This window comes from Scardinius erythrophthalmus, assembly GCF_964197995.2.
Source record: "Scardinius erythrophthalmus genome assembly, chromosome: 17".
NCBI classification, from domain to species: Eukaryota; Metazoa; Chordata; class Actinopteri; order Cypriniformes; family Leuciscidae; genus Scardinius; species Scardinius erythrophthalmus.
The window spans coordinates 17,631,717-17,641,324 of NC_138237.1; the positions used below are offsets into that span (position 1 = coordinate 17,631,717).

The 9,608-nt window shown below is 39.1% G+C and overlaps 1 pseudogene across 1 annotated transcript; it reads right to left on the minus strand.

The window, feature by feature from the left end:
* Positions 1–2,036: 2,036 nt before the first annotated feature.
* Positions 2,037–2,970, minus strand: LOC308706060 (olfactory receptor 52K1-like; annotated as a pseudogene). The gene has a single exon. The product of its transcript is annotated as an olfactory receptor 52K1-like (transcript).
* Positions 2,971–9,608: the final 6,638 nt, after the last annotated feature.

The following is a 9,608-nucleotide window of genomic DNA, read 5'->3' on the forward strand; positions in this document are numbered from 1 at the left end:
TCCTTCAGGACATCGTGCTGATGACCTATACTGAGTTTCGTAACAATCCGTTCATGCATTCTTAAAATACAGCATTTTAGCACAAAATTAAAAATGGCTGACAGACAAAATGGCTGATCTGGGAAAATTGGATATCAGTCGACTCAGCATGACGCCCTGAATCCAGACCACATTTATGATTTTTGGACAAACTGTTCAGAAGTTATAAGCAAAAATAGCAATTTTTCATATCTCCGGACCAGTAGGTGGCACTGTGCCGAAACGCAGCATGTTGCCTCAGGTCATGCTTGTGATGACATGTACCAAGTTTGGTATGAATACGATAAAGCGTTGTGGAGATACAGCCTTACGACTGTTTTTGCAAGCGCTATGTAAAATTTGTTTGACGAATCAACTAGATTTTAATAACTTTTTGTCAACACTGCCTGAAGATGATCTGGTTCAATTTTCGTGCAAATCGGACAAACCGCCTAGGACGAGTTCGAAAAAGTAGGTTTTTCGAAAAATTCAAAATGGCGGCCATAGTTTTATGACGGAAAATGAAGTCATAGGAAGTCATAGGGTGTAATCGAATCGGCATGAGCTCAGGAATCAGAGGAAAAAATAATTTTATTGATTGGCCTTACGGTTCAAAAGTTATTAGAAAAATAAAAGTTACATTTTGGACAGGTGGTGGCACTAGAGGGAATGACTTAAAAACACCAAAATTAGTGTATTTAATGTTGGTACTGTCAAACCAAAACAACTTTCCCGCAATTGGTTCTATGGGCTGCCATAGACTCCCAGTCGGTAGAATAATAATAATAAGAACAGGAACAGATACAGTAGGTGCCTCCGCACCTTCGGTGCTTGGCCCCTAATAATAAGAACGGGAACAGATACAATAGGTGCCTCCGCACCTTCGGTGCTTGGCCCCTAATGACCCATTATTTAGAAAGCAATGACCTTTTTTCCCCATATCAGAGTGGGTTTCGTAAGGGCCGAAGTACAATGGATTCATTATTCTGTTTAGAATCAGATATTAGGAAAGCACAGACTAATAGGGAGGTGGTAATAGCAGTATTTTTTGATGTTGATTATTATTCAACATTATGATTAATGATATATTCTCAAATATTGACCAGAAAATTGGGAAATCCCTGTATGCTGATGATGGAGCATTATGGTTTAGAGGCCGCAATGAATCTTATGTTAAATCAAAAATGCAAGATGCAATTAATAAAGTGGAAAAATGAACAAATAAATGGGGATTTAGATTATCAGTGTCTAAAACACAAGTTATATGTTTTTCAAAAAAGCATAAGATCACACCTGTATCCTTAAAATTGTACAGTCAGCCTCTGTATTCATCTATGAGAAACATCTTGTTTCTACTACAATCTACTCATCTAATTCGTAATTAACTTAAAGTACTGTGGTAAAGCATTGAAAAGGACAGCCATTTGCATTTTGTTCTATTTCTATTGTCTATCTTTGTCGCTTATCTGAATGTTATGTGATTTAAATGCAGGGGGACATTAAACAAATAAATAAACAAACCAGATCTTTCCACATTTAATATGGATTTTCTGATTCCATCACCTTTAAGTCTATCAAGAAATGCCATAAAACTAGGCTGTAACAAGTAACAGTATAATGCAATGAAAAACAGTTCATCAATCAGTAATCAACAGTTGTTATTTTAACAGTTGTTAAATTTGTGCACGAGATAAGGCCTATAATGTGTATTGCTCCATGTTTAATGTTGTTGAAATATCAACCCTTTCCCATGAACTTCCACATTTCTCAGTAAAAAGAGTAACAGAACATTTAAGTGCTGCTTGTTTGCTTGAATGGTAACAATCAGTGTGTTCATTACACTCTTTTGTCACATACACTAATTAACTGACTTCTGCATTTCAGAGGGCAACACATCGTCTTGCATGTGACTTAAACATGATTCAGATGCTCAGAAATGTTGGGAATGTCAGCTGTTTATTGACATTATGAAATATTTGAAAACATGCACATTTCTCATCTAGAAAATAACAAAGATCCTATTTCAAAGCCAAAGGCAATAACTTATTCCTAGAGCTAAAAAGTCTAAACATATTGTCTCTTAGAGCCTGAACACTCAGCCCATAAATGACTGGATTCAGAATAGGAGGAAATATCAAGAAATAAATTGACATAACTGTTTGTGTTTCAAAGGCAAGATAACTTGTGTCAACACGACTTTGTATAATTTCACAAAAACAGCCCACACTATAGTTCAATATTGCAAATAAGTGTGGCATACAGGTCTTCAGTGCTTTTATTTTAGACTTTTTAGTGGCAGTAAAGCATATTTTCAGAATTTGTCCATATGAGTAGAGGTCATTGCAAGCTGAGGAAAAGTGTATACAACAACAGAAAACAATCCAATAGCACTCACAACATTTGTGTCATCACAGGACAGTTTGACAAGAGAATAGTTGGAACAGTACACTCGCCCAATTATGTTTCTACAGATTGCCAAGCGCAGAGTCAGAATAAAAAACAAAGCGAATGCCACTAAAGGATAACCCCATGAGAAAGCAATTAGTTTATACACCCTTGTGATTGTCATAATACTGTGATACTGTAGCGGATAGCATATGGCCACATAGCGATCATAGCACATCACTGAAAGAATGGTGAATTCTATGATAGCATATGTGTGCAGGAAATAGGTTTGAGCCTGACAACATGCCAAAGATACCTCATGAGAAGGAGACATTAAAGTACCCATCAAGGCCGGAAGCAAAGCCGTGCCACCATAGATGCCATTTACAGCCAAGTTACATAGAAAGATGTAGGCCTAGGTTTGTGAAGCGCTTTGTCAGTAATTATGATAAAAATCACAGTGGTGTTAGCAAGGAGTACAAACATGTACAACATGAAAAAGACCATTAAGTAAAGGTATTTAAGATCATCCATTCTGTAAAGGACCTCCAGTATGACTGAAGACATAATCGATGAGTTTTTCATCTTCTTTAAATTGTTCAGCACACTGTAGTAAAAAAAACCCCAAAAAAACAAAGGTACAGTAGTGTTGTAAAGCTAAAGGAAACAAGTTATAAGCAGTTGGACATGCTCTCCTTGTGTATGGCTACTGTAAATATCAGAGACAGAAAAAAATATTCATAATTCATATAATCCATAATTCAAACAAATATCACAAATGTTTTTCAGGTCAGCTGGATAATACGTGAATGATGAGCCATGGCACAAATATAAAGAATTGACTCTCCTCCTCTCCTTTTCTGTTTATATTTAGGCTGTACGTGTAGCCGGAAAATTGCCCAGTGTATTCAGATCACATGGTCTTTTCATTATGATTATGTAAATAGCCTAATCTCTTATGGATGTTTGAATTAATACTAAGCGTACATGTCAATGGTAAAAATATTATGTGTTTATACAGATTAGAGTTTGTTGGTATAACTGCTAAACATGGCATAAAAATTCAAATATAGCCTACTTGATTATCTCATCAAGGAAAGCGCCATAGACAAAACAACAGTATAAATATATTAGAATAATTAATACAAATTACATAATTAAAACATTGTATAAAATGTTGATTAGCAAGTTGTTTCCGTCCAGGTTGCCCTTTTACAAATAGGCTATAAAGACTTGTTACATGCGACCTGTAGGCCTATCAATGAAACTACAAGGGCAGGCTCTGTTTTATGTTCTCAGTGTTTTTTTGCTATAGACCTTATGTACCAGAGAAAAGCACGCAGACATTTTTAGAATTTTGTGTTTGATATCACATATTGAACTGTATATTTCTATAGCATTGCTGTCGAAGAGTAATTAGCTAGGGAAGTGGATTTACTTACTGTAGAGTTGACGAAAGTTATTATGACATGAGCATTGTAGCCTAATGTTTGAAGTCAGAACAAATGTCAGTAGCCGGGAAGATTTAAAAACGAGCGGTTCATTCATAAATCCAGGGCCGGCGCTCCGCACACGCACATCACGCACTGCGCGTAGGGCACCAAGTGCTTGGGGGGGGCACCAAAAAATCTGGATCGTGAAAAATCATCACAATAGGGTACTAGTATAAATAACAAATAAAATATGTCTAAAGCATGTTAATATTGGGTTTAAGTGGTCGTTCAAAGAGGCCTATTATATGTTGATCCGACGAAAACTATGTGTGTATTTAAGTGGTCCAGTGGTAGAATTTTTGCCAAGCGTGTCAGAGGTTCTGAGTTCTAATCCGCACTCATATAGTTTTTTTTTTTTTTTTTCTCATCAAAACCGATTATGTTTTTTAGTGGTTGTATATCAGGCAGGGACACTTTTTGTGCTTTTTGTTTTCTAATTGTACCGGAGCGAATAGAGAGTCTCTCCACAACGGATTGAAACGCGCGTCTGAGTGAAGGCTGAGCGCGAGCCAGAAACAAACATAGTATCCGCGCCACTGATCGCTCGGCAACGAGCACTTTGATCAGTTGATTTAAAAAAACAACACATTTCAGCGCTAGATCGACTCTTATTTAAAAAACGAATTAAATGAATGCTCTGCTGGTTAACTGGAGATGTTTTGTTTGTTTGTATTGGTACATTCGTGCCGCGAGATGTTTCAAAAGTGGTGGGGACATGTCCTACCCGCAAATTACGCCTATGCATGTCCAGGGGCGTCGCTATAGTAGTGCAAAAGATCCGGGGCTTTAGCCCTGCATGGCTAATATATATATTTTTTTAAACTTTGAAACTGCAATTAGAAGAAAAAAAAAAAAACACAATCTCAGTGTTTGTATATTTTCATATTCACAGAGTTGTCAAATTATGTACAGAATTATTATATTGTGCCTGACCTTTGCACTTTTAACTTTCTGTGTTTACATTGTTCAGTTCCAAATCTGTGTTTTTAGTAATTGTGGTGGTATTTGGTATTTATAATTTTAACCTTTATATTATTTATTTCTTTTCATGTTTGGTGCCATTGTTAATGTAAAATTATTTATTTGCAGCAGTTATTTTGGAAGTAAAGAGAACCTAACTAAGAAATTCTGAATGGTTGTTATTCCCTTGGTGGGGGGGGGGGGGGGCACCAAGCATTTGTGCTTAGGGCACCCAAATGGCTAGCGCCGGCCCTGCATAAATCTGTAAGTTCTCTTACGAGAGGTTCTCTCCTATTGCGTAAGTTGCTTACACTACGGGTAAAGTCATCTTTTCTCGAGATCTGAAGCCAAAAAATTATCCTTAATTTTGTATTTATTGTCAACGCAGTGCGGCAGCCAGCAGACCATAGCAGGCTGTATAAGTGTGCTCATTGGCTGTCCTGCGGCAACTGCAGCAGCCTACCGGTGAGCCCTGCGTGACGTCGCGCCCTCCATGTGTCACAGCCCGCCAGAATGGGTGTGGCTTACCGTATATAAGGAAGGGCTCAACAGGCTGTACTCTGATATTCATCTCTTCAGCGAAGCTCTCTGCATCGCTGGATCTTTGAAGTCAGAACGGACGATCAAGAGCAATGTTCAGCACCCCGCGTACCTCACTCACGGCGAAAGGAGGAGAGAGAGTGTTGTTAGTCCCGCCGAGGCCGGACCAACCTCCAATTCTAACACATTTCTCAGTCCCCTCTTAAGTTCAGGCGGCTGGAAATATTAATATTGCAATATATGAGCCTGTTATAATACATGCACGCCTGCAAACAAACGCCGACACAGAACATAATGGCGCTCTCTTATATGCTCACGCTGACCGAGAGCTTATGTGTGTTTCCCCCTGTGGCTCAGTGGCGAAACCTTAGGCTTTCGCACCAGAGACCTGTGTTTGAATCCTGGCTCTGGCGGCAGATTATTATGCTGTTCGCGGCCAGCTTTCTTACATACGGAAAGCGAACTTGCCTCTCGCGAGTATTTATGGCATCAGCGGGTTGTATGGCATCAGCTGCAGCAGTGCTTCAGCTGGGTCTACTGCGTATGCGCCCGCTGCAACGCTGGTTGAATGCTCGAGTGCCTCACCGAGCCTGGGCGTCCGGCGGTATGTGAATCAGAGTGACTCAGAGCTGCGTTTCAGCACTGAAACCCTGGTCAGCGGCCGACTGATACCAGCGGGAAGTGACAATGGGAGCTGTCTCGTACCGAAAGCCGTGCAATAGGAAGGAACGAGCTCATCATCCGCTTCCTTAGACGAGCCAGGAGGATGAATCCCCTGCGGCCCCCTTCGGTTCCGATTTGGGATCTTTCTTTGGTCCTAGAGGCCCTGAAAGTGTATCCCTTTGAACCGTTAGAATCCGTGGACCTAAAGTACCTCTCGCTCAAAACCGTTTTTCTGATAGCTCTGTCATCAGTAAAACGTGTGGGGGATCTACACGCACTATCTGTTAGAGTTTGGCACAAATGTGGTGTGGCCCATTAGACCTGTCTGGGAATTAGAAATAGGCTACCATGTGTAGATTTGGAATTACTTAAGATTAAATGCAATAATAAGAATGATGATTTAACTAGTGTATATTATAGATATAGGGAAAGTAAGTATAAGGAAAGTATTCAGATTTTCACAGATGGGTCTAGTGTTGTCAAAAGTACCGGTACTTCGGTACCAAGTCGGTACTGAAATTTTTAAAATGTGACGATACCAGCATTTCTGTAGTAGGCCTACCGGGGATATATTCGGCACTTAGTAATAGGCAGCTGCTTTCAGTCGCTCCGTGTTTATCTAAGTGCGGGGCTCCAGACTAACTTTTTTACTAGGAGCACTGCTCCAATATATACCACAATATATATAGTGTATTTGAATATTAAACCGCAAAAAGACTATTTAAATATTAACCCTGCATGGTCTGCTTGTCTCTGTGTGAATGAATGGCGCAGACGCGCGGTTTCATTTACCTCGCACACACACACACACACACACACACAGAGACGCAAGCGAGACGCTCGCGCTGTTTTCAGTCTCTGCTGCCTCACGATATGATGACATGATGAAATTCATCTCCAGAGCCACTCTGAGAGTCACTTCATGAGCATTTTACCGTTTCATTTGAGAAAAACTATCGTCATATCATACACACACAGAAACTAAAAGGCCTTCACGGCAACCCGTCAAAATAGTTCGGTTTAACTTGAAGAAATTGAAAGAAATAATTATATTAGGCTACTGTACAGTAGATTTAGCTATGTCTCCATGTATTAAAAATACTACTACTACTACTAATAATAATGTGTGCATTTGAAGGTGTGCAAAATAATATTCACGTTTAAACAGCATGTAGCCGTCAGTGCTTATATGTAACGTTATAATTTACTTAGGATTACCGTCATAAATAGTAGGCTAAGTCATTGAATTGAATTGAATATTTTTTTCAAATAGTTAAATAAAATAAAAAAATAGTTCCAACAGATTTTGCTGTGGTACCGAAATTGGTACCGAGAACCGTAAAATTTTAATGGTATCGGTACCGACTACTGGAATTTTGGTACCGTGACATCCCTAGATGGGTCAAAGGACATGCAAACAGATGCAAGAGGATCTGCAGTTGTTGTTCCTAGATATCAGGTGGAATTTAGTAAAAGAACAACTGATTGTCTGAGTGTGTTTGCAGTTGAACTGTTTGCCATATTGATGGCGTTGGAATGGACAGAACATATTAGTGAGAGGGAAATCTTATAGTGACTCTGTGGCAGCTCTTATAAGCATGAAGACAGGTACAACTAGAAGTCATCTAGACCTGTTGTATGAAGTGTTATTTATGAACTCAAGAATAGTTAGGCAGGGGAAAAATGTCATATTTCTGTGGGTCCCTGCACACTCTGGAATTCAGGGAAATAAGAAAGCGGATAAGGTGGCAAAAGGAGATGTTGAAGTCAACATTAAATTATCAAAATCAGAGGGGAAAGGCATAGTGTGGAGAAGTATAAATCAACAATGGCAACAGAGCTGGGATAATGCAACAAAAGGCATACATTTACACAAAATTCAAAGCAAAGTATATATCAAGAAGTAGGGGAACAAAGAGGAAAGAGCAGGTGATAATAATCAGGCTGAGAATTGGGCATAGCAATCTTAACGGCACACTTGTAATTACAGGAAAACATCCTACAGGAATGTGTGAACAATGTCAGGAAGCTGAAACAGTAGAACATATTCTTACAACATGCAGGAAATTTACTCAGGAAAGACAAGAAATGATAACACAGTTAAAAAAAAATAGGACGGGTAGATAATACAGTAAAAAGTTTATTAGAGTATGGAGAGAGTGCGGAGGGTAGGAAATGGATTTGTTTTTTTGAGGATGACTGGATTAGATAGGCGGATTTAGTATGAATGAAAACAAAGGGTAAATAAAACCGAAAGGTGGCAGTAACGCAACTCAAAGGATGCCAGCTGCCGTAAAAATCCAAAGAAGAAGAAGTGTTTGTGGGTTCTTGATTTTGAATGTTGTTCTGTTCCTGAGTCTATGTCTGCATCTGTGAAGTTCTGAGTTTATTTAATAAAGTGTGCCACCATGGCCTCCGGAACTATCTGGTCCGCCCTGGCCACCCGAACTGTCTGGTCTGCCCTGGCCACCCGAACTGTCTGGTCCACTCTAGCAACCTGCACTGCCTGCTCCGCCCCCTGGCCGCCTGCTCCGTCCTGGCCTCCCATCCTACCGCAGTCTCCAAGCCCTCTTCCGCTCCACGGGCCTGGCCCTCCATCCCGCCCCCGGGCCCACCTCCGCTCCACCACCCGCCTGGACTGTTTCCTGAGGAGCTTCTGGAATCCGCTCCTTAAGTGGGGGGCTATGTCATGATTCCTGTCTTGTGTTCCCCTTGTCTTGTGTGAACTTTTGTTATTTCCTGTCCTGTGCCATGTTTTGTAGTCCTTTGTAGTTTTTCTTATTTATTTATTATTGTTTCTGATTAGCCACGCACCCTTGTTATCTTGTTTAGCTTGTTAGTCTCTGCATTTAAACCCTGTGTCTTGTTTCAGTGTTTGTGGGTTCTTGATTTTGAATGTTGTTCTGTTCCTGAGTCTTGGTCCTGAGTCTATGTCTGCATCTGAGAAGTTCTGAGTTTATTTAAATGTGCTGCATGTGGATTTGGATCCTGCTTCCTCATTTGATTCTACCTTGTTACAATAGAATACTATTTTACAAAGGTTTAGAGGAAATAAAAAAAGTTAATATTACTCATAAATAAAAACAGTTAATTTTACTCATAAATATATTGGTTTTTAATTGTTAAATTATTTCTACTCAATTTTATTTGTTAATGTACCAGACGCAGTTACTCAGATTTACTTAATTGTTTTACTTGCATTTACTCAATTCATACAGTATATTTCATTGATTTCACAGCTTTAAAATTTGTTCATCTTTTTTGTGTAAAAATGTTTCAACTTTTTAGAGTGTATAGAACTCATACTCAAGGAGGAAAAAACACCTACATTTTATTTAGAGTCCCAAACTGATCAAAAATATGCAACTTGGTGCAGTTGCTGATATTTATATGACAAAAAGTAAGATGAAATTCTGTAATGTAGGCTAAATCAATGAGATCTTTATAACAGTATCAGACTTGCATAGAAATGTCATTTGTCACTTTATATTTCCAAATAATATCTTAGTAAGATGATATTGCTTAATTTTATGAACAAAGCACAGTATT